Source organism: Macrotis lagotis, chromosome 4 (genome assembly GCF_037893015.1).
Source record: "Macrotis lagotis isolate mMagLag1 chromosome 4, bilby.v1.9.chrom.fasta, whole genome shotgun sequence".
Taxonomy (NCBI): domain Eukaryota; kingdom Metazoa; phylum Chordata; class Mammalia; order Peramelemorphia; family Peramelidae; genus Macrotis; species Macrotis lagotis.
This window is the reverse complement of record NC_133661.1, coordinates 217,894,570-217,919,372: the sequence shown is the minus strand read 5'-3', so window position 1 is coordinate 217,919,372 and position 24,803 is coordinate 217,894,570. Positions and strand designations below refer to the sequence as shown.

The following is a 24,803-nucleotide window of genomic DNA, read 5'->3' as shown; positions in this document are numbered from 1 at the left end:
GACTCCTCCAGTTTCATTAAATCATCTTACAAGTATTCGTCATTTGGCAAAAATGGAGCCAGATAAAAGAACTGAAATAGGTGAGTAGAAATTGTTCTCTCCTTCTTAAAGTTATTTTATATTACTTTTTATTTATTTAGTTATATACATGTTGTAGTACTACCTTTAGTAGGATATAAGTTCCAAGAGGGCAGATATTTCTTGCCTTTTTATCAAGTTGCCAGCAGTGTCTTGAACATGAGATAATTAATACTTTTTTGTTGAAATTAATTATATCTTGTTAGAAAGGATAGGAAGCATACTTGTAGTGCAACCAAGTTCATAATGTTGGCAGATTTATTTTTAATAGATGTTTTGATTTATTCTTCACCTTCTCACTTTGTGTTAACTGGTTTTAAAACATTTATCTCTGACTCAGGTGAATTTTTAAGTGAGAAGGCATTTCTAATCTGCAGCAGTCCATTTAGAAAACTGATGGGTGGGAGAAATGAACTGAAATGCCTTAGTTTAATTATCTATAGACATTCTGAGTCAACTGAGGATCACAAATTGTTGTAGGCTTCCTGCACTACCCATACTCCTGTTTTGATCTTCTTTATTTTACAGATTTGTTATTTTGGCCCTTGACCCTGAATGTCCTTCACTTCCACAGATTATTCCCCATTGTATCATTAATTTGAGGATACACCCTTTGCCTCCACCTCTTTTTGGACTGTGTTTTGACTAACAGAGCTGATTGCTTCACTTAAGATTAGCTCAGTCTCTATCCCTTTCTTCACCCATTGGACTCTGAGACTTTTTATTGTACTCTGAATATCTTGCCTGTTATTTGCCACCATTGATAGGGCCAGCTGGGAGAAGATATTCTTTCTTCTATATGGGGAACAAATAAGTAAATTTATGCTCCTCAGAACTTTGATGGAGTTTGATTCCCTTATGAAAGGACTCTGGGTTACTTATTTTAATTAAGCCAAGGTTGTGGTATAAATTCTTATTTTTGTAAATTGCTTTTACTGTATTCCAAGAGTGCACCTCAGCTACATCACCTATGACTGCTATTATCAATATATGTCGGGGTGTAAGGAAAGATTAGCATCTCTGGTATAAGGGATTCTGAATCCTTTTCATGGCTGTTTTCTACCTCTCATGTCTTCATAATACAACTTACTCTTACCTGTGGCTCCAAAAAGCTGCAGCATGCACAGTGGCCACACCTCAGTAAATAATTGTGGCAGACAGACTAAACCAAATTTAGGGTAACCAAGGGATCTCAAACCTATCAGTGAGTTGGGGGGGGCGGTCTATCCTGAATTTGTAAAGATTTTCTGTGACAATCATGGGTTGGGATCTTTTTCTTGGTTATTTTTTTAGTTCTTTCTTTCTTTCTTTTTTTTTTTTTTTTTGCAAGGCAATGGGGTTAAGTGGCTTACCCAAGGCCACACATTTAGGTAATTATTAAGTGTCTGAGACTGGATTTGAACTCAGGTACTCCTGACTCCAGGGCCGGTGCTCTATCCATTTTGCCACCTAGCTGCCCTCTTTTTCTTAGTATTGTCAGCAAGATTCTAGTTGGAGTTCTCCTTGGTAGACTGATCCTTTATCTGGAAGGATTTACCTGAGAGACAGAGAGAAAAGGCTTTTGGAATGGTCATTATGGTGTTTGCTGCCTGACAACTCCAAGAGAAATGCCAGGAACAGAATGGAAAGCCCTGTACAAAGTCTGACAGGACTTTGATACTGTTAGTGGTGAGAGTTTTTGGCAAATCATATCAAAATTTGGTTGCCTGGAGAAGTTCATCAATATTGTATCTCAATTTCACAGCATGCTTACCCATGTTCTAGATAATGATCTATGCTCTTATGCTTTCCCAGTCACCCATGGAGGGAAACAAGGCTGAGTCCCTTGCTCCCCTGCTTTTTAGCATGATGTTTTCAGCCATGTTGTCAAACACTTTCAATGAAAACATCAAGGTCAGCCAGCTACCACACAGAGGATAATTTCTTCAACTTGAAAAGTCTACAAATGAAGACTAAATTAGACTGTTGATGAGTTATGTTTTGTACACTTAAAGTGCCCTCTGAAGCCGAGTAGTAACAAAGTATGGATTGATTCTCAGCTACCTGTGCTAATTTGGCCCAACAATGAACACCAAGAAAACACAGGTGCTCCAATAGCTAACACCACATCATCCATTTGTGGAGCTATTGGTAAGAGCAAATGGAGAAATTTTGAATATTATTGATAAGATCACTTACCTTGGCAGCTTACTTTTTTCAGACAGGTACATATTGATAATGAGGCTGACATACACATTGCCAGAGCAAGCTCAGTGTCTGGGAGGTTGTGAAGGAAACTATAGAAGAGAAGAGGTATTAGATTGACTATCCTGAAGTTCTACAGCATCCTTATGCTGACTTCCTTATATGCCTGTGCAACCTGGACAATGGCAGGGCAGGAAAATGAATTCCTTCTGTTTGAATTCTTTTTTTATTTACTTTTTTTTAGGTTTTTGCTAGGCAATGGGGTTAAGTGGCTTGCCCAAGGCCACACAGCTAGGAAATTATTAAGTGTCTGAGGTTGGATTTGAACTCAGGTATTCCTGACTCCAGGGCTGGTACTCTATCCACTGTGCCATCTAGCTACCCCCTGTTTGAATTCTTACGAAGATTCTATACATCACCTGGCAGGATAATGGGGAAACTAGTAATAGAACTCTGATCCCATGACTCTTTGCATCTTTGCTTCATGTCATCATGCCAAGATCTAGGATGAGAAGAAAAATAGCAGTTCTTCAGATTTCATTAGATGTCTAGCAGCATATCTAGGGGTCCCAGAACTAGGGAGTCTAGGTATCAGTAAGTCAGTTGCTGGACTTGTCTCTTAAAATAAAAATTGGGAGAATCAAATATGAAGCAAATAGGACTAATTTAATGCCAAGCCATTGACCAACTGTTATAGACTGTCTTATATTCCCCCTGCCTAGGGCTACTACTCATTTGGGCATCTGAATCTGAATTGGAGCTAAACCTGCAGGTGGGTTGGGGATTAAGTAGATCCAGCTGCTAGAGTTAGTGAGATTCCAGGGGCAGAGAGCCAAGCCAGTGCTTACCACAGCAGCTTGCCTAGTGAGATTGCAGTGATGTGATTATCCATAGTTTGTCCCCTCTATTCGGGATGTAGCTGGATGGCAGGGAGAATTCTAATGGTAGCTAGCCTAACATCTTGTCTCTTCTCATTTTTCTAGAAGGCAATACAACAAATCATTTCCTTCTTGCAAAGTAAAAAAAAAACAGAGCTAAGATGAACATCTTTCTGATTTATAAACAGAATTATGATCTCAATTTTTTTCTGTTTTATTTTTTATTCTTCTATGAGCAGTTGTTTTCCATGTCTAGAAGAAGGCGAAATTGGCTTAAATTGAATTAGGATGGATTTTTGGTTTGATATTGGGAAGAATTCACAACTGTGTGAGTGGTATAAAGTAGGATGCATTGCCAAGGGCACTAGGAAAGCCTCTTCTGGAGGCTTAAAGCAAATCTCTTTTTGGCGATAGTTTGAGAGCAGATGTAAAAGAAGGACAGATCTTGTACTCTGAAGGTCTCCCTGTTTGATGCTCTTATAAAATAAGATAAAACAAAACAAAAAAATCAAGTATGTGGAAAAACAGAATGGAGTTTCAATTCCCCAACTCATAAAGATGCCTCAGCATGGTGAAATGGAAACATTTGTGCTAAAGGTCAGGTTAATAAAACCATTAATTAACCCAGGGCTGGAACCCAGCATGCAGGACCCTAGAAAGCTGTAACCAAAGGGAGGTGTAAGTGTTACTCACAGCAGGAAAACAGCAGCGTTTTAATTGGATTAAATGGTGTCACCACCAAAGTCACAGTGAACTGACATCTAGGTGCCTATTGAAGCCCTACAAGAGAAGCTGGCATGCCTGAGAGGGTTTTTTTTTAGGTGTTTTAAAAACCTTAGAGACAGCTAGGAAAATTTGGCTTTAGTTATTGAGGAAATAACAGGCAATAGCACAGGCACCCAGGTCCTATTTCTTAAGATACATCTCAGGTTATTGGGGCTCTTTCCATTGGAATCCCTTCATTTCATTTAATTCAACAAACATTAATTAAACTTCTATTGCTTTCCAGACACCAGGCTAGGAATAAAAAGGTAAAAATTAAAACTATTCCAGCCCTCAAGAAGCTTACAATCTATGAGATGAGGGGAGGCAGATAAGTAAATATAAAAATAAAAAAACTATATTAAAAGTAAGAATAGGAATAGGGGTTGGATCTATGATTTCTTTGGTACAGGGAACTTTTGGATGAGGAAATTTCTTAAACCATTGCTGCTTAGCATTTCCTCTTCAGTGTAAAGTCTTTTTTTTTTTTTTTTTTTAGGTTTTTGCAAGGCAAATGGGGTTAAGTGGCTTGCCCAAGGCCACACAGCTAGGTAATTATTAAGTGTTTGAGACTGGATTTGAATCCAGGTACTCCTGACTCCAAGGCTGGTGCTTTATCCACTACGCCACCTAGCCGCCCCCCTTCAATGTAAAGTCTTAAAGAATTGCCTTGAATGTTGAGACATTGTGATACATGCAGGATCACAGATAGTTTGTGTCAGAGGTGTGATATATAATCAGGTCTTCCTGTTGCTATGGCCAGATATTTAACCATTACACAATCTGCCTCTCATTCAAATCAAATAAAAGATAATTTTTGCAGGTGAGAGAAAGTCCTATCTTTAAAAAAGAAGATAGCACTTGAGATGAGTCTTGAATGCGTCTAGATATTTTAAGAGTTATAATTAAAGGGGAGAAGGGTAGAGGCAAAATGGTAGTGAAAAGGCTGGGATTCACCTGCGTTTTTCCAAATCCCCCCCCCCCCCAAAAAAACTTTAAAAATAATATCTCAAAACAAATTTTGGCACAGCAGAACCCATAAAATGATGGGGTGAAACAATTGTCCAGTTCCAGACAACTTAGAAGGTTGGCAGAAAAGGTTTGTTGCACTAGGTTGAGAGTAGAACCTAGTCCAGCCCAGGCAATAGCCTTGGTAAGCTAGCAGCAGAGCAGCAGCTGATTGACATTAGGGGATCCCTGAGGTCTCAGACCATAGGTAGTAGCCAGTCAAAAGGAAATTGCAGGGCCTCTTGGCTGGCCCTAGGTGCAAGACTCTATTGCATGGCCTATATGAGATCCCAGGACTTTCCATGGCAGGGGTATAAATGGTTCTTAAGACAGAGAGTATCTGTGATTTCTCACAGATCTGAGCCAGGCCAAGAAAGAAGAAACCATATTTCTACTTAGATTTTATCACCTTGGAAGAACTAAAAACTTATAGACACCTCAGAAGTAGCTCTGAAAACAGCAGCACAAAAAGCTTGAAGTTTTAGACAGCGCCCCTTTTATCCTAGGAGTAGAGTTCTTATTTTTAACATAAAGTTTAAAGTTAAAAAATAGGTTAGAAAAATGAGAAAACAATAAAAAAAGAACCTGGCCATGGAAAATTACTATTGTGACAGAGAAGATCAAAATACAAATTTAGAAGATAACAAAATTAAAGCAGTAGGGGAAAAAAGTGGGAAAAGAAATCAAAGTGATGTAAATAAATCATGAAAAAAGAGAGTGAATAGCTTGGTAAAGGAAGAATAAAAATATTAAAGAAAATAATATCTTAAAAAAACAAAATTGGTCAAAGAGTAAAAGAGGCACCAAAATTCATTGAAGAAAAGAATTCCTTAAAAAGCAAAATTAAGCAAATATAAGAAGATATGCAAAAATTCACTGAAGAGAAGAATTCCTTAAAAAGTAGAATTGGTCAAGATCACTGAAAAAAACCCTAAAAATTAGAATCAGGGCAAACAGAAACTTAATTATTCCATGGGACATCAATAAACAATAAAACAAAATCAAAAGAATGAAAAAATAGAAAAAAATCTAAAATATCTCATTAGCAGGAAAAAAGAGATTGAAGAAAGATAATTTAACAATTATTTGGACTATTTAAAAGCTATGAGGGTAAAAAAAGGCTAGAATCATCTTTTAAGAAATCTTCAATGTAAACTGCTGTGATGTTCTAGAACCAGAGATTAAAGTAGAAACTGAAAAAAAAATCAACATCATCTCCTGAAAGGGATCTCAAAATGAAAATTCTAGGCAAATTCCAAGTTTCCAAGTCAAGGAGAAAATAATTGCAATTAGCCAGAAAGAAATAATTCAAATATTGTGAAGCCATAGTCAAAACAACACAAGATTTATTAGTTTCTATATTAAAGCAATGAAGGACTTGGAATATAGCATTTCAGAAGTCAAAGGAACTAGGATTTCAACCAAGAATCACCTATTCAGCAAAACTGAGTATAATACTTCAGAACAAAAGAACTGAAGATTTAATAAATTAGAGAATTTTCAAATATTCCTGATGAAATTACCAGAACTGAATAGAATATTTGATTTTCAAATACAAGATTCGAGACAAGCATTAATAGGTAAACAGGGAAGAAAAATCATAAGGGATTTGATAAGGCTAAACTGTTTACATTCCTATATAGGAAGATGATACTTATAACTTCTAAGAACTTTATTATAACAGCAGTTAGAAGGAGTATACCTAGACAGAGGTTATAGTAGAATAGGATGTAATGATCATCTTAAAAATGAGATTAAGGGATGAGAAAGAAGGATATAAACATTGAGGAACAGAAAGAATTTATGGAGTAAATTATCTCACATGGAAGAGTTTTGCAATTGAGGGGAAGATGGGGGAGGGAGAAATAAATGCTTGAACCTTACTTTCATTGGAATTGGTTCAAAAAGGGATTAACATACACATTCAATTAGGTATCAAAACCTTTTTCTTACCCTGCTGAAAAGTAGCAGGGGAAGGGCATAAGAGAAAGGGGGGCTAATAGAAGGGGGTGGTATATGGGGGGGGAATTGCTCAAAAACAAAACATTTTTGAGGATAAATAGGGTGAAAGGAGAGAATAGAATAAATGGGGAAATTTATTGAAGGGAAAACAAAAAGTTTTATAGCAGGTTTCTCAGATAAAGGTCACATTTCTCAAATATATAAAATACTGAGTCAAATTTATAGAATACAAGTCATTTCCCAATTGATAAAGGGAAAGAACAAGAAGTTTTCAGATGAAATAATACAAACTATATATAGTCATATAAAAATGCTCTAAATCACTGTTGATTGGAGAAATGCAAATTAAAACAATTCTGAGGTAACCACCCATATCTCTTAGATTGATATGACAGAAAAGAAAAATCCCCAAGTTTGGAAGGAACATGGGAAAGTTGGATCCCTAATGCACTGTGGTGGAATTATGAACTGATTCAACCATTTTGCAGAATAATTTGGAGCCATGCCCCAAGGATATAAAACTGTGCACACCCTTTGGAGTAACATTACTATGTCTGTATTTTAAAGAGATTAAAAACAAAAAGGGAAGAACCCATATATAAAAATATTTATAGCAGCTCTTTTATGATGGAAAAAAATTGGAAATGAAGGATATGCTTATCAATTGGCAAATGTCTGAACAAGTTTTGGTATATGATTGTTATGGAATACTACATTGTGCTATAAGCAATGATGGGCAAGATTCTCTCAGAAAAAGACTGGCAAGATTTATATGATCTGATGCAAAGTGAAATGAGAAGAACCAGGTCCGCAGTAACAGCATTATTGTATGATGATCAACTGTGAATGACTAAGTTATTCTCAGCAATGCGATGATCTAAACCAGTTTCATGGAATTTATGATGAAAAAATGCTATCTACTCCAAAGGGAAATGATGTAGTCTAAAAGCTGTACAAAGCTCATTTTTGTTTTAGGTTTTTGCAAGGCAAATGGGGTTAAATGGCTTGCCCAAGGCCACACAGCTAGGTAATTGAGACCACATTTGAACCCAGGTACTCCTGACTCCAGGGCCAGTGCTTTATCCACTGTGCCACCTAGCCGCCCCTTCAAAGCTTAATTTTTAAAACTTTATTTTTCCCAGGTTTTTATTTTGGTTTGTTTTGGGGTCTGTGTGTTTTTTTTTCTTGATAACATAACTAGCATGGAAATATATTTTGCATAATTACACATGTATAACCTGTATTAAATGGCTTGCCTTCTTAATGCTCAGAGAGGGGAGTCAGAGAATTTGGAACTCAAAATTTACCTGAAATGAATATTAATAATTAATAAACTAATATCTTTCTACTATGCATAATAAATGGATAAAAACAACATATATACAATGATGATAATTTGATAACATGCATAATATATTATTGACAGTGATGTTAGAAAAAATATTTTGCAAACCTATTGATAGCATTGTGAAATCAACGGAAATACTCATCTGATGAATTGTTAAAATAAAAAGACAAAATGGAGGGGAAAGAACTGTAGATCAGGAAAGGGTTTATTCCTGTTGAAATTATTCCTGAAACATTTAGAAACTTTCAGTGCCTATCCTGAAATGGAGGCCCTAGACATCACAACTGGTCAATCATTAAAGACTTATTAAACTCCTCCTCTGTTCCTTGGTGTTGTCCTAGGTTCTGAGGATAGAAGTAAAAATAATGAAATAATTCCAACTCAAAAGGAGAGACATTTGGTAATGGAAGTCGCAGAGAAATCAATGTTGATGAGGAGAATAGTGGGGTTTTTTTCAGGACCTGCCTCTGTCTCTGGTCCCTTGTACCTCTAAGTTTATTGTCCTATGATCCTTAAAAAGAATATACTCCTCTACTAAATTGTTAGCTACTGATGGCATATTGGGTGGAAACTATAAGTCTATGTATAGTAAGTGGCTGCCCACACAGGGTGATTTAAAAGTTGCAGTTAGATCCTATGTACCTCAGGTATTTGCTGGTATATCCTGGTATTTCCCATTGCTGTTGTGCCTAATATTTTCATAGTGACAATATGCTAGTTTGGGGGAACTTTGTTCTTATTTTGGAGAATAGCTGGGACATAGAGGCTGAATTGATTTGTTGTCATTTGTGTGTGAAAACCAAAATGACATCCTGATGTCTGCTGATTCCAGTATAGTAGAAAGAACAAAACAGACAAATGCAACATATATTTATTAATCATTTGCTATCTTAAAAAAAAGCTGCATTAGATACAGGGAGGTTGAAAAAAGTTTTGAAGCTGCAACCTGACTTCTAGGATCTTATAGTATAGTAATTGGATAAGATACATAGAGGTATAATATATCATTTTATAAAATAAGTGCATCAGAGAATTTCAAAATATATTTCTGGTGAAGTATGAAGGGGAAAATTTCTAACCTAGCAGTCACTGAATTTAGAGTCAAATTTTGTAAGACTATGGGTAGATTAACTTTACCTCTCTGAGGTTCAGTTTCTTATCTGTGAAATGAATTTGCTGGACTAAGTAACCCCAAAGGTCCCTTATTCAAAAATTCTTGTGATCCCATGGTCCTATTGATTAGGGGAAGAATAATGATATAGAATGAATCTGGACTCTTCCATCTTCCAGTAAATATGGACATCTTTCAATCTGGCTAGATCCATTGACTCTGCTCTCATATGACAACAAAAGTTTCTGGGCAGGGAAACCCTTTTAGATTAAAAGAATCAGCCTAAAGCAAATACTAACTTAGTAGATCCAGAGGAAACATGAGAATATCTTATATGTTTTCAGGGAGGTTTTGTTTTGTTTCTGAGGCTCCTTGTTGATCTATTACTTCGTTGGAAATTTTGGCTGGTAAATCCCGAATCTGTCCCAAATCCCAGGAAGGAAAAATCTAATCATAACTTTTGATGCTTTTATCATGACTTTTGTCTAGTCCTGACTATCTGTATGAACTGGATAAGCTACAAACTACTTTTTCTTTTTTTAGGTTTTGCAAGGCAAATGGGGTTAAGTGGCCTGCCCAAGGCCACACAGCTAGGTAATTTAAGTGTCTGAGACTGGATTTGAACCCAGGTACTCCTGACTCCAGGGCCGGTGCTCTATCCACTGTGCCACCTAGTCACCCCAAAACTACCTTTTCTTGAAGAAGCTTGTATCTCCCTGAAATATGACAGATTGACTTATTCTTTTGTTAAAGAGGAATAACTGACATTGTATCCAACAATCTATGCTTCAATCATTTGGTTCTCCTAAAGATTGTATTGGTCTAACTGATATCTTGTCATATGAACTATAAGGACATAATTACACATAAGCTGGACAAAGAGGAGATCCAGAAAAGGTAATGATATCAATTGAGAATATATTTTGTTAGGTATTAAATATTTCTAGGGAGTTGAGAAGTGAATTTCCATCTATTTTTAAATAAACATTTACTGTGTACTTGCTATTTATGTTTTTGGGGGATTGAGAAGATATGTGCAGATTTCAAAAAATTGATTAAGAATTATGAATACAAAGTAATGTTAGGTAGGAAAAGGACATCAATAAAAGGGATCATATTTTTGGCAACATTCTTGCCTAATGATGTTACCAAAAACATCCAGATGTCAGAGTAGGTAAAGGAAAACTCTGTCCTGATAAACCTCTAACTAGTTAGAACTGTTGAGAACATCTTACTAAAAGTACTTTAAAGGTATTGCATTTCAAAAGGCACAGATCGTCTTAATGTAAAGAACAACACAACAATGAGAGCTCTCCAAATATGAATGGATTGCCTTATAAATTATTGGGGTACTTTTAATGAAGAATTTTAAGAACAGTATACATGGCCATTTTTGTGTAAGTAGTAGATGAGATTAGTAGTGGGTCGAACTAAATGATTTTTAATTTTTTAAAAAATTTATTTTATTTTTAATTTATTGGATATAACAAGCAGTTTATAACAGTATAATTATATACAAATTGTTATTCCTTTAAAATTTCTAATAAAGTTATCATTTAAATTTCTTTTTTCTTTTTTCTTCCCTCTCCCTGTCCTAGACTTGGCTGTCATTAGACACAAATATGTATATGTATATGCATTTTTGTATATATATATGTATGTATATAAATCTACATATAAATGTAATTCTATACATGTTTCTATTTATAATTTCTTTATCTGGATGCAGAAAGCACCTTCCTTATATGTCTTTTGTACTTAATTTGGGTCTTTATAATAGTCAAAAAGACTTATTCATTCAAAGTTGTTCTTAAATTAATATTACTGCTACTATATACAATGTTATCTTGGTTCTGCTCATTTTGCTCTTCATTATTTCATGCAAGTCTTTCCATGTTTTGCTAAGATCATTGAACTTATCACTTAGCACAATAGTATCCCATTCCAGTCGTATACCACATTTTGTTCAGTCAATTGATGGGTATCCTCGCAATTTCCAGTTCTTTACCACTATAAGGAAAGCTGCTAAATGGCTTTTGGAGTCTCTTCCAGCCCTGTGGCATTCTGTGATTGAAATGCCATTTAAGGTCAAAGTTATTTGTTCTTCATAAAAGCTTGAAAGAATAGAAGGATAAAGCAAATAAACAAAAATGTAACTGCTCCTCCATGAAAGACTTCAAATGAAGCCTTCTAGTGCTTTTGTTTGTTAAGAAATATGTACGATTTTTTTATTGTTTGATATTTCATTCATATAGAAAATCCTGGTATGAAAACTTCTACTTTGGCATATTAGCATCTTACCTGTAACTCAAAATTTCAAAGTTGTCTGGGACACTGAAACATTCAATTACTTGCCTGGGGTCAGACAACTAGTATGTGCAGAGACAGGACCTGAAGCCAAGTCTTCCTGCATATATTTTTATATTATAATATTACCAATACATCATTAGTCAAGAATGTTATCAAAATATGATCCCTTTTATTGATGTCCTTTTCCTACCTAACATTACTTTGTATTTATAATTCTTAATAAATTTTTTCTCTCTCCCTTTTTCTTGTAGACTATGGAATAATGTGATATTAGCTTTCATATCAATTGTAAAAATTGGTTCATCCCTATCAGATCAGACAAACAGCTGTAGCACCAAGATTATTGTGCTTCTTCTTTCAAAATTCACAAACACACACACAAACATTCAGCTAGGGCTGTTTGATCAATGAGCTGAACCAAAGCATGATATATTATAATGATATATATATATATATATATATATATATATATATATATATATATATATACCAATGAATAAGTCTTTTTGACCATTGTAAAGACCCAAATTAAATACAAAAGACATATAAGGAAGGTGCTTTCTGCATCCAGATAAAGAAATTATAAATAGGAACATGTATAGAATTACATTTATGTGTATATTTATATACATACACATATATGCATACATATATAAAAATAATACAACATATAATGTACTATATAATAAATGAATATACTACAATATTATATATAACATTATGTTAATATTCTATTATCATGCAGTCCTGTGTTCTCCCTCTTCTTCCCATTTATCATTGGAAAATTAATATTTCCCCAATTATTGGGGGAAATTGAACTCATTGTTGATATAAATGCTTTGTTACTATAGGATGAAATTCATAATCCTAGTTGTTCTGATACTTAGTTCACATTCTAAGATGGGTAAAAATTAATTTATTCATACTCATTTTCAAATAATAGATAGTTACATATCAAAGAAATGCTGTTTTCTCAAAGGTCAACTTGTATCAGAAATCCATGAAAACCAAAATAACCATAAAGTTGGTTATTATATAAACCAGAGTGACATGAATGCATAGAATAGCCCTAATGCAATTTTTAACAGCCACATAATTAAAACTCAAATCAATTCCTTTTGGGAACATTAAAGAACAAAATGAAATTCACTGTGAAGTTGAGATAAAACATCTGCTGGGTCTATCAGAGTAAAGTCACCAGACTGTGGCACAGACAATCTGATCACTAGGGACCAGTTAGCAATCAATGAGTTTTGCTATTCCTTCACTCTGGCCATAGCAATTGGGAATGATTGTTAAGATGACCAAAATGGCCAAGTTGGTCATGCTTTGATTCAGTTCATTGATCAAACAGCCCTAGCTGAATGTTTGTGTGTGTTTGTGAATTTTGAAAGAAGCACAATAATTTTGGTGCTACAGCTGTTTGCCTGATCCGATAGGGATAAACCAATCAAAATTTTTGGGAAAATGTATAACATTTTTATGCTGAAGAATAGGGCTTGTTTATTTGGTTTTAAACCAGAGTAGTTTCTTAAATAGAACTGTGAAAATAGGATCTGAAAAGTAAGGAGAAACACTATGGCATAGAAGGATTTTTTTCTCTCTCCCTTTTTCTTGTAGACTATGGAATAAAGTGATATTAGCTTTCATATCAATTGTAAAAATTTCCCATTCTTTCCAAGTATAGTCAAATGGAGGATTTCTGTTTATATTTTATTTTTATGGTTCCACTTATAGGCAATGTCAGCTGTTTTTAGATTGACAATAAAATCCTTATTATTGTAGGTGGCATTATGCTTTAGAAGTTTCTTCTGGCAATTTTTCCTTTTGTGGAGCTGTTTGCCATGGAACAGGCTGTTATCTTGCTCCAGTCAGAATTTCAACCTGTGACATCATCAGTGGGAGTGAAACTGTGGTGTGAGGAAATAGACAACAATATTTTTTTTATGTAATATTTAGCAGTACTCATAATGCTGGCTGTGGCTAGTTTCCATATCCTTTTTTTTTCCCCTTTCAAGGGAATGTCTCCAAAAGGCCTTTGTTAAATTGATATGATTTTTCTGACATAATATTTCTCTATCTTTTGCATGAGCTAGATCAACTATGGAAATAATTGCTATCCCCTTTACCAAGACACTACAGAGAATGAGATTGAAAAGTTAAGTATATTGAAAAGTTAACTCTGGAATCTGAAGATATAGGTTCAAATCCTACCTTTGTGAGACCCCCAGGTCTCAATTAATCTCTCTAAATGTTGGGGGGGGCATTCCTCCTGGGAATTTCACTTAAAAAAAAAAACTCCTCAAAGGCTGAATATTTTATGCCTCAGGTGTCAGGGAAACCAAATCAATGATGATCTGAAAATGACCTCCCTATCCCTTTACAGGGAAACCAGCCCCACCTCTATGGAAAAAAGGTGATGTTCCCGCTGTAGGGAATAAGTGGTGTCATTGACAAGACTTATATAATGGTGATAATGGTTGAAACAAGTGTTTTTTGGTTTTTTTTTAATACTTCTTGCCTCTGGGAGAAGCATGAAGAAAGGTCATAGGTGAAACTTTGAAGTTTGAAATATGAATCCTTTCCTCTCTCCTTGCTATACCTGTTTTTGATTCCATTCAATCTATATTTATTTGGCAACCACTGTGCTCAAAAATAATATCACTAGTTCACATTTATGTGACTCTTTAAGGACTTTATGTGTTAGCTCATTTGATCTTTATAACAACCCTCTGAGGTAGATACTATCTTTATCCTATTTTACATATGAGATAACTGAGGTTCAAGATTAGATGATGTCTCAGCATGCCTCAATTAAGTAGTTTCATAAGCAGGATTTGTACCAGATCCCCTTCGTTTTCTACACCATTTCTACACCAATGTTTAGCATTAGAGGAGATACTTATAAACCTCATCTCTCTATCTCTTATTTTTTGTCACCTTTTCTCCTCTATAGTGTATATCCAAAACAATTAAGAACATCATTTTCATTAAATGTGGACATAACAATCCAGATGGAAATAAAACCACATATATTCAGGATGCACTTAGCAGTGGATTATATATCTATCATGAGAGTATCATACTAACTAAGGTAAAAAACCTTATTACCAAGTTCATTATGTCTTTAGCCATGGAAATTAGAAAAAATTACCCTAAGCTATAAAGGAGGGATGAGATAGATGCATTAGAGGAGGAATACATATGTGGATGAAATCATGAATATACTAAAACGCCAAAGAAACAATGAAAGAGATGCCTATTACAGAGTAGTAGATAATATCAGGAGGAGTCAAAAAGGAAGGTGTACTTATATGTTCAGTAGTATCTTTGTGGCTGAGATTATTCTCATTTACCATTTCACTCTCATGCAACATTTTAATGAGGCAGCATGGGACAGTAGAAAGAGAACTGTTAATGAAATCAAAAGATTTGGATTGGAGTCCTGGATCTGTCACTACCTATGTGTTCTTGGGAAAGTCATTTAATTATTCTGGATCTAAAACTTTCTCAACTTCAAAATTAGGGGACTGAACTAGGAAGTCTCTAAATTTCCTTCTAGGTTTAACACTGTACAATTTTAACAGGGTATAACATCTAACAGGAGACTCAACTCTGGAAGTAATAATCTGTTGATTAGGAAGCTATTGCCTTCCTGCCCTGGTAAGTTCTTGTAGAGTGGTTGCTATGCACTGTGCAATTATGATATTGGATTAAGGCCATGTAATTAAGGGTCTCTAACTATGATAATCACAATCATAGAATCTCAGCTTTGGAAGAGACCCCAGAAACCATCTGGTTAAACTTGCACCTGAACAAGAATCCTCTCTACAATATCCCAGAAAAATAATCATTCAATCCTTACTTGAAGACTTTTATCGAGGGTCAAGTCACCACTACCTCCCAAGGTAGACCATTTCTACTTTTGGTGTGTTGGGAAGGTTTTCTTCCTTCAAGATTAAATACACTTATTCCTCATGGCTCTTTCCTTTGAGGTCAAATGCAATTACATTCGTTTGTTTTATTTGTTTGTATTTAGTATATTGGGGTGTAGTTTAAATAAGAAAAGTGAAGTCTTCAGGGACACTGAAGTATTCTTCAACCATTTTCTCTGTTATTTTGTAATTTAACCCCTTATAAACCTTTTTATGTCATTGTTCCCAAGTCTGAATCTTTGATTGAGAAAACAGGATCCCCAACTTAGTAGCTGTTTCCTCCTTATATGTGATCATTATGTTCACATCCTAAGAAGCTAAAGTCCTCTTCCTTTAATCTTCATTCTTTCTATCTTTGAGTCTTGTATTTTTTCATGGAATAATAATAATAAGGTAATGAGTTCTTAATCCTAAAAATATTCACTTCATAATCCTGTTTCCCTTAATTTAAGCTGCTATACAATTTATTTACCCAACATATGTCTATGAAGAACATCTTATAAAACTCTTGGCAAGATAGCTGGAAAAAAAGTTTCTGTTTAATTCTAGCTTTCATTCATACCCTTAACATAATAAAATATGCATAAAATAGAGTAAAACAACCATGGCAACAAAGGAGTAAAGGAAAGAAATATTTACAAGAAAAAAATCCAACTTAAAAATGTAAAGATGAAATAAAAATATAAACAAAAAGTTTATATAATATGGTTATGAAATGTCATAGAATAAAATAGAGCAAAAAGAAATTCCAAGAAGAAGGGCAAAATGCTACAAAAGCTTTGAAATGAGATCAGAACACCTGCAAAAATCCCATGGATGACTGAAAAATTTTAAAAGAATTAAAATCATTAGGAGCAAAATGAGAACTTTTAAAGATGTAGTGGATCTAAAAAAATGGTTTAAAAGAGAATGTGGAGGAAGTTAATACAGTGGAAGCTCTGAAAGAGATAATGATAGAATGTTAAATGTTTAATGCTAATGTTAAAAAATGCAATGATAAAATAAACATTAGAATAATACTAAAAGAAAAGGATAGAAAGAAAAAGAAAACACTTGAGAGCTCTTTATATCAAGGGAATTGACCTTGAAGACTAAATTGATCAGGTTAATCTGAAAAACATTATCAAACCAAAATCTTCAATGTCATACACCAGGAAATCAGGAAAGAAAATTGACCAGAGATAATGGAACAACAAAAATCAATAGAGTCCACATTATTTCAGCAAAAGAATCTCTACTCCAACTTACTCAGAAATGTAGTAGCCAAGTGACAGTGTTAATTATTAAACAAAGAATATTCTTATAAAAAAGTGATATTAAGATGTCTCAATTTTTAAGACTACTGAAAGAATAAAGAAAGATTAGGGAAAAAGCATGTGAAGTGGGATCAGATAAAAATAAAAATGTCTCTGAAGAAAGAGGGATTTTAAAGAGTAAAGCAATGAATTTTTATATAAGCCAGTCAAAATGGAAAGATAACTGTTGTTTTTTACAAGTTTAATTTATCTGAGAATCATTAAGAGAATGAACATTTCTGTGTTAAGTTCATAAAGGAGGATAAGATAGAACTAACCTAGATAGTTATTATCCTAGAAATATATTCAACTATTTCAATGGGTAGAAGAAGAAATTTATATTTTATGCTGTAATACCCCTTTCCCCCCTCATTTATAGACTGAAGATTAAGAGTTAGAGGAGGATGAATGGCAGTGTGGGTGATAAATGGCCAAATGTAGAATTAGGCCCAGATTATCTCATAGAAGATCTAGGGATTGTTCTACTACATCCTTTTGAACTAAATTCTGGTAAGAGGACAATACAGTTGAAAGTCTTTTAAAGCAAAAAAGCGGGGAGATAGGTAAGGGGAGAGATGTCTCTAGACCTACAAACTTCTCTGTGATGGGCAAATGAATAGACAAATTATATTAAATTTCTCACCTTGAGTAAAGATAACTGAGCAAAACTTAATGATGGAATTCCACGAGGGAAGAAGTGGGATGGGGGTGGGGGGTGGGAAACTCAATGTGTTTTAGAATAGGATGCTAAACACTTCCACTAGCCCCTGAAGTATTTTGGTACTGTGCTGCCTTTTTCGTGGGAATTCAGCTCTTTATACACTGGTTCCAGTTCTCTTGTCATTGCTTCTAATTTCTGGAGATAGAAATGCAGGTCCTAACAAATCTTCAGGGGGTCTGGGAACTCACTGGTTGACTAATACAAATTCCCTTTCCCTATATGAATTGCTCCTAAAAAAAAAAGTCTATCTTGGGTTTTTGCTGCATGAATCTCAAGTTTCCAACAGTTCTAGTTATCAAATTCATGTACCAGGATGCCTGGACATCAGTCTTCCCATAGTAACCAAAAGCTTCTACTATTCCCCTACTTGATGAGGAAAAGGGTAAAAGTCTCAAGGCCAAATAAAAAAGAAAGATTTATTACAGTATGTCCTTTCATGTTCTCTGATACTGAAAACTCAGAGCATCTCTTTTCTGTCCTCTTGCATTTCTTTATTCTTTCTTTAATCAAACAAATGCCCAGAGTCATTTCTCCTTTCATTATTTACCTAGTAGGAAAGGGAGAAAAGCATGATGATTTTCATTCTACTTTCTTTCTTTTTTTTTTTTTTTGGCAAGGAAGTGGGGTTAAGTGACTTGCTGAAGGTCACACAGCTAAGATAATTATTATGTGTCTGAGGCTCAATTGGAACTCAGGTCTTCCTGACTCCAGGGCTGGTGCTCTATTTACTGTGCCACTTAGCTGCCCCTCTACTTTTTTTTTGCAATGTGGTTTAGTGACTTGCTCAAGATCACACAACTAGGTAATTAAGTGTCTGAGATGGATTTGAGTCCAGGACCAGTGCTCTATCCATTGTACCTAGGTGCCCTGCATGAAGATTTTCATTTCTCTGTTCCCTAAATGATTATGTCTTTAAACTCTTGGGCAAGTAATGTTATGGGGATTTTGGAGTATAGTGGGTGAGAGAAGATGTTCGTGTAAAAAATTTTCACATAAAAATCTGACTTTGGAAGTCAACAGAATTCCAAAAGATTTAAGATTCATTCCTCAGTAGACAAATATAAATATAAACTAATCAAAGTAGATGTATAATTTAAAATATATAAAAAGAAACTATAACCACTTGGAAAAAGTGCCAGTTTTTACATATCAAATGCGCAAAACTTATAAAAATGGAGATAGCCAATGTTGACTGAGTTATGAGAAGGCATATCAGATCACTGCTAATGCAGTATGAATTATTCTGGATACACTTTGGAATTATACAAGACAAGTTACTAAACTGTTTATAGCATCTGATCCAGAAACATCATGACTGTATTGATAACCTAAGGGAGGAGATATTACAACATTTCAAAGCAGTATCATTTTTAATAGTAAAAATATGGAAATATATGAGGCATCCAATCTTTGGGAACTAGATGAACAAATTATGATATCATTAATCTATAATATACTGTACACATACATGTACTGTATTATATTCTAATGTACCTTAATATATATTAATGTACATTATTGAATCTTAAGAGATATCAGATATAAAAAATCAGAAAAATTTAGTATAAACATATGAACTTATACAGAGTTTAAAAAGCAAAATCAAAGAATAAGATATACAGCAATTTCAGCAACATAGATAGTACTAAAAGTCAACAAAACTCAAATAGAATACTGTGGCAACATTGACTTCAAATTCTCAAAATTATAGTACCAATCCTTTCCATTGAAAGAGTACCAAAAAACCAAACCAACAACAAAAAAAGAAAACAAACTGTAAAGCAGCTTTAGGATTGCCAGTCCTAATGATTATATTAAGAGGTTTTGCCAATTTTTTTGCATAAAGAAAATAGGAATGCATTTTATTAGTTGCATAAACACTGGCACATCCATACAAAAATGCATAACAATAAAAGAAATAGAAGATTACTTTATATTTTCATGCCTCTAATCCTCTAAACATTCAACCCCTTTAAATCTACTTCCCATCTCAAGCCACTTACTTGAAACTCCTGTTAAAAGTTACCAGTTACTATCTCATCATTAATGCATCCTTTTCTCAATCCTCATTCTTTCTGACCATTCTTCAATATTTAGGACCTCATTCTCAAGGCTCTAATCTCCCTTGGCTTCTGTTACATTGCACTTTGTTTTTCCTCATCCATTTTAATTTTCCTGTTGAACATCTCCACCTGGACACCATACTATTCCTACATACTTAAGAGTCTAATAATAAGTATATCTAACCTGTCAAATTAGTTTCTCTTGCTAATTTCCTTGTTTGAGTTAATTCTATAAAGTTCATTGGGCTCAAAATCTTGGAGCTATTTTTCCCTTCTCCTCCATAGTTAATCAGTTGTTAAAATCATATTGATTCTTACTCTTCAACTTTTTGGAAATTTGGGCAATTCTTTTCATAGCCAATGTCACAATTTTTAGCTTTTACTTGGTACATTTCATATACTTCTAAGTGGTATTCCCATTCTTTCTTTTCTCTAATTTATTCTAAATGTGTCTACTCATTTAAATTCACTTTCAGATCAATCTAGTTAAAACACAACTCATGTGTCATTTGTCTACATAAACCCTTTTATGGCTTTTCTGTCACCTCAAAATAAAGCTCAAACCCTTCAATTTAACTAATCTATTTATGAAACCAAACCTCTAGAGTATGATCCTAATTTGTTTCCATTTTACAATAAACCTTTAATAATGATTTATACTACACTAAACAGATTTATTTAGTATTCTCCATATATCCTATAGACTTTCTAGCCTGTGCACCTCTGTTTATGTTCTTGGATGACCCTTCACTGAAATGTTCATTACCCATATTTCTGTGGTCAATAAACATTTATTAATTACCTTATTTGTGTCAGACATTGTGGTAAGTTCTAGGAGAACAAATAAAAGAAAAACAAGCAACCAAAAACTCATTTTCTACTTTCAAGGAGCTCATAGTCTAATGGGGAGACAGCCTAAAAAATCCTATGTAGAATAAAAAATATAGATAAGATAAATTGTAAATAATCAATAGAGAAAAAAGTACAAAAATTAAGAAGGATTGAGAAGGATTTTTTGTAGAAAGGTGGAATTTTATCTGGGACTTCAATGAAGTCATGAAGTCCATGAAATGGAGATGAAGAGCAAATTCATTCAAAGAATGAAGCATAGTCAGGGGAAAATGTTCAGCTTTGGGAGATTGTTTTTGATCTTCCAAGACATGCAAGGGAAATAAGGTGCAACAAAACTAGAAAGGAAGGAAGGAACAATTATGAAGAACTTTAAGAGCCAAACAAAGGATCCTGGAAGTAATAAGAAACCACTGTTCATCAAATAAGAGGGACATATTTTCAGAAATATGCATTTTAGGAGGATTAATTTTTCATCTGATGGATGGTTGGACACAGCTGATGGAGGTTTGGTTGGGGAAAGATGAGACAGGGAGACCAGCCAGCAGTCGACTACAATCATTGAGGCATGAGGTAATGACAACTTGCACCATGGTGTTAAGAATGTCAGGCGAGAGGAAAAGTTATATATAAGAACTATAATGAAAGCAAAATAGATTGAAAATGAGGGGTGAAAGTGAGGAGTCAAGAATGCCAAGTTATAAGCTTAGGTAACTCAGAGAATATTGACACTCCCAGCACTAAATAAAGAAGTTATTTTTTTGTGAGGTTTAGATATTTTTCCATTCAATTTTATTTTATTTTCTGTTCTAGATTCTTTTTTCTCTGCCACCCTTTCTTCATCTATAAGAAGGCAAGAAATACAAAACCTATTACAAATATAAAGCAATGCCAAAAAAAATTGTTTATCAGCCATGATCTGAAAATAAATTTTAAAAAATGAAATATAAAAGAGAAAAAAATAATGCTTTAATCTGTTCTCTGAATCTATCAGATCTCTCTACCTGGACATGTGCAGCATTTTTTCATCATGAATCCTTTGGACCTGTGGGCGATCGTTGTGTTGATCAGAGTTACTAAGTCTTTTTCAGTTGATTATCTTTATAATATTACTATTTCTGTTTAAAATTTTCTCCTAGGTCTGCTCACTTCTTTTTGCATCAATTTATTCAAGTTTAGTAATATGGAAGTTATGAAAAGGAGGATTTTGGAGAGATGATAATAAGCTAAATTTTGCATATTTTATGTTTAAGATATCTGGCTTGAAATATCTAATAAAGGGGGACCTAAGTTTGAAGTTAAGAGAAAGATTAGATTTGGATAAGTGGATGATATGGGCTAAAGCCAGTCATTATATATAGAAGTCTAAGAAATGAAGAATATTCTTAAAAAAAAAGACTACTCTTTCCAACTTTATCCTACGGTGACTTCCAGTAGTATCTTCTGCCAGATTCTTTTTACTTAAGTTTCATGAATCATGATTTATATCCTAACTGAACTGTACTTGTCTTACTAATGATTTGTCTGCTATAAATTCTTTAAAAGAACAGAAGAAAGGACATAGTAGACTTAAATGCCCTATATTATCTAGAACTTAGAAAATAAACTACATTTTGCAATGGTATATGGCTAATTCAATCTACATAGAGAAAGGAGATTGTTAGGAGAGAGCAGTGAGTGGAGAAACGATTATACTTTAACTCACTCCCTAGAAAGGATATGAGAAAGGCAGGGGAAAGATTCAGCATAAGCTATTGAGAACCAACTGTTTCCTGTCTTCTGATACCATAGTGTTTCAAAGAGATGTTGTAGAGAAAGAAATCACAGGTTTGGTTATTGATTAGATATGTGCAATGAGTGAGAGAAGAGGGTATATAGGATGACACTGAGGTAGTACTAAGTTTCATTTCTCAGAATCACTTTGTTTCTATCTCTTTTATAACATATTTCATTTTCTGGTCCAACATGCCTCATTTTTCCATAGCTAAAATTCTATCTCTGCATTGTGATTTAGTTTCTTTTTAAAATTTTTCTTTTTTAATTTTTTGTGATTTTGTTTCATGTTGTTCTTTTAGCTCTGGGTCCCATCTCTTTGGTCCTTCTCTCTCCAAAAGTTTTCATTCAAGTACAGAGCACTATCAAAAATTGCCTTTCCACTCCACTTTGATGTCACATACTTCATTTTTGCTGAACTCCCTGGCCAGTCTGCCTGGTTTCCACTATTACTTATATGCTTCCCTCCTCTCATTGTCTCCTCATTGACCACCTCCACCACTGACTCTTCACAGACTCTATTGGTGGAAGATTATTGGAATTCATTGGTTTCAGTTCCTATGAAGCATTAGGATGCACAATTTGGGTTCTTTAATCTCTCTGGGCCTCAGTTTCCTCTTCTCTCAAATGAAGGATTGGTCAAGATGCTCTTTCAACTTTTTCTCAGCTCTAAATTTTCATGATTTGTAGTCCCTTTAAAAAAAATCTTGTTACCAAATGCTTACTAGAATGCATTCTACTTTAAAAGGTCTCATGACAGTTGCAGTCAGTTTGGAGGGTTGTTATAACAACAGGCAGACTGACTGAATACTCCATATACCTTCCTCTATGAATTCAGGCTTGATTTTCCTGGGAAGCATTCATGGAGATCTCTAAGATTCTGTTTCTCTGCTTACTTTCTCTAGGTTCCAAAGGCTATTCCTTAATTGGCACTTGTTACAGAAGACGGTGCTAATAGCTCAGCGTAGATTTTGTATGTCAAGAAAGGAAAACAACAACTAACAAACTCCTATTATGTATTTCCTCGCTGTGACTGTCAGCACTGATAATTATGACCCAAGGTGACTGGCATTTCCTGGTGTGTTCTTGTGCATTGCAAGTACTCTGTTATTGATTTTAGGAAGGCATTGAATTTTGGTGGTGAGGCAGCATCCTCTATTAAAAAGAGCACTAGGCTAGGAATTGTGATTCTTGGGTTCTAGTCTCAGATCTTTTGCTTACTCACTGTGTGACACCTTAAGATACTTTATCTGTGTCTTAGTTTCCTTATGTATATAATGAGGCTGAAAAATTCAACCTCATGGAATCCCAAAGATCAATAAAATTATATATAAAATTTGAAGAAGGTTGAGTGGAAAGACTTGATGAGGTTAAAAATATAAGGTCATAGGTTCAGACATTGATTATGTGGGAAGGGCATTGATTGTTTTGCTTAGGTGAGTGGTAATTTCCTCATTGAGTAATTAAATGTCAGCATTGGGAAGGTCTTTAATCATACTTTTGTTGTGGTCTTATAAAAAAGGGGGGGAAATGTACCTCTAAAAGAAAGAGAGGCCGCTCCCTCGCGGAGGGCGGGCGCCGGGGCAGAGTCGGCGCCGCTGCTGCCATGAGGCTGCCCAACATCCCACTCACGGGTACACCAGGGGTTGGAAAGACCACACTAGGCACAGAACTTGCATCAAGAACAGGACTGACATACATTAATGTGGGCGATTTAGCACAAGAAGGACAGTTATATGATGGCTTTGATGAAGAATACAAATGTCCTATTTTGGATAAAGACAGAGTAATTGATGAGTTAGAAAAAATGACCGAAGGTGGAATTATTGTTGATTACCATGGCTGTGACTTCTTTCCTGAACAATGGTTTCATATAGTTTTTGTGCTTCAAACGGATAATTCTCTGTTATATTCAAGACTTGAAAAGAGGGGATACAGTGTAAAGAAACTACAGGACAATATATAGTGTGAAATTTTCCAAATTCTTTATGAAGAAGCCATGGCCTCCTACAAGCATGAAATAGTGCACAAGCTGCCAAGCAGTGTACCAGAAGAACTAGAGAGTAATTTAGACCAGATAATGAAATGGATTGAACAGTGGATGAAAGATAATAATTGAACTTTGAAGGCAAAGCATGGATTTTCAAGGTGTTCTAAAAATTATTTTCTTGATGACTTCTTCCTCCTTATGCAATAGGAATTAAGACAACATACACCAAATTTTACTATCCAGAATTGTGTTGTACAAGTGGCAGGTGGATAATATATAAGGTTGAGTTATGACTAAATTTTTTTTTCTCCATGAGAAAACTGAGAACCCCCAAATAAACGAAGAAGATATTAAGGATTTTTAAAGTTTAGATATATTCAACATTCTCATTTATTTTGGTTACCTGCTAAAGAGTAAGCAAATTTGAGAAACTAGATGGAAATCTTATAATTGACATGAAAAAGAAAAATGAAGACTAGGAAGAACTGCTGACTTTGTAAATAAAAGAGCTTAAGGATAAAGCTATCAACATTACT

General features: G+C 34.4%; 1 pseudogene; it reads left to right on the top strand.

Annotated features, from left to right (window-relative positions):
* The first annotated feature begins 23,883 nt into the window (after nucleotides 1-23,883).
* Nucleotides 23,884-24,596, top strand: LOC141520309 (adenylate kinase isoenzyme 6 pseudogene; annotated as a pseudogene).
* Nucleotides 24,597-24,803: the final 207 nt, after the last annotated feature.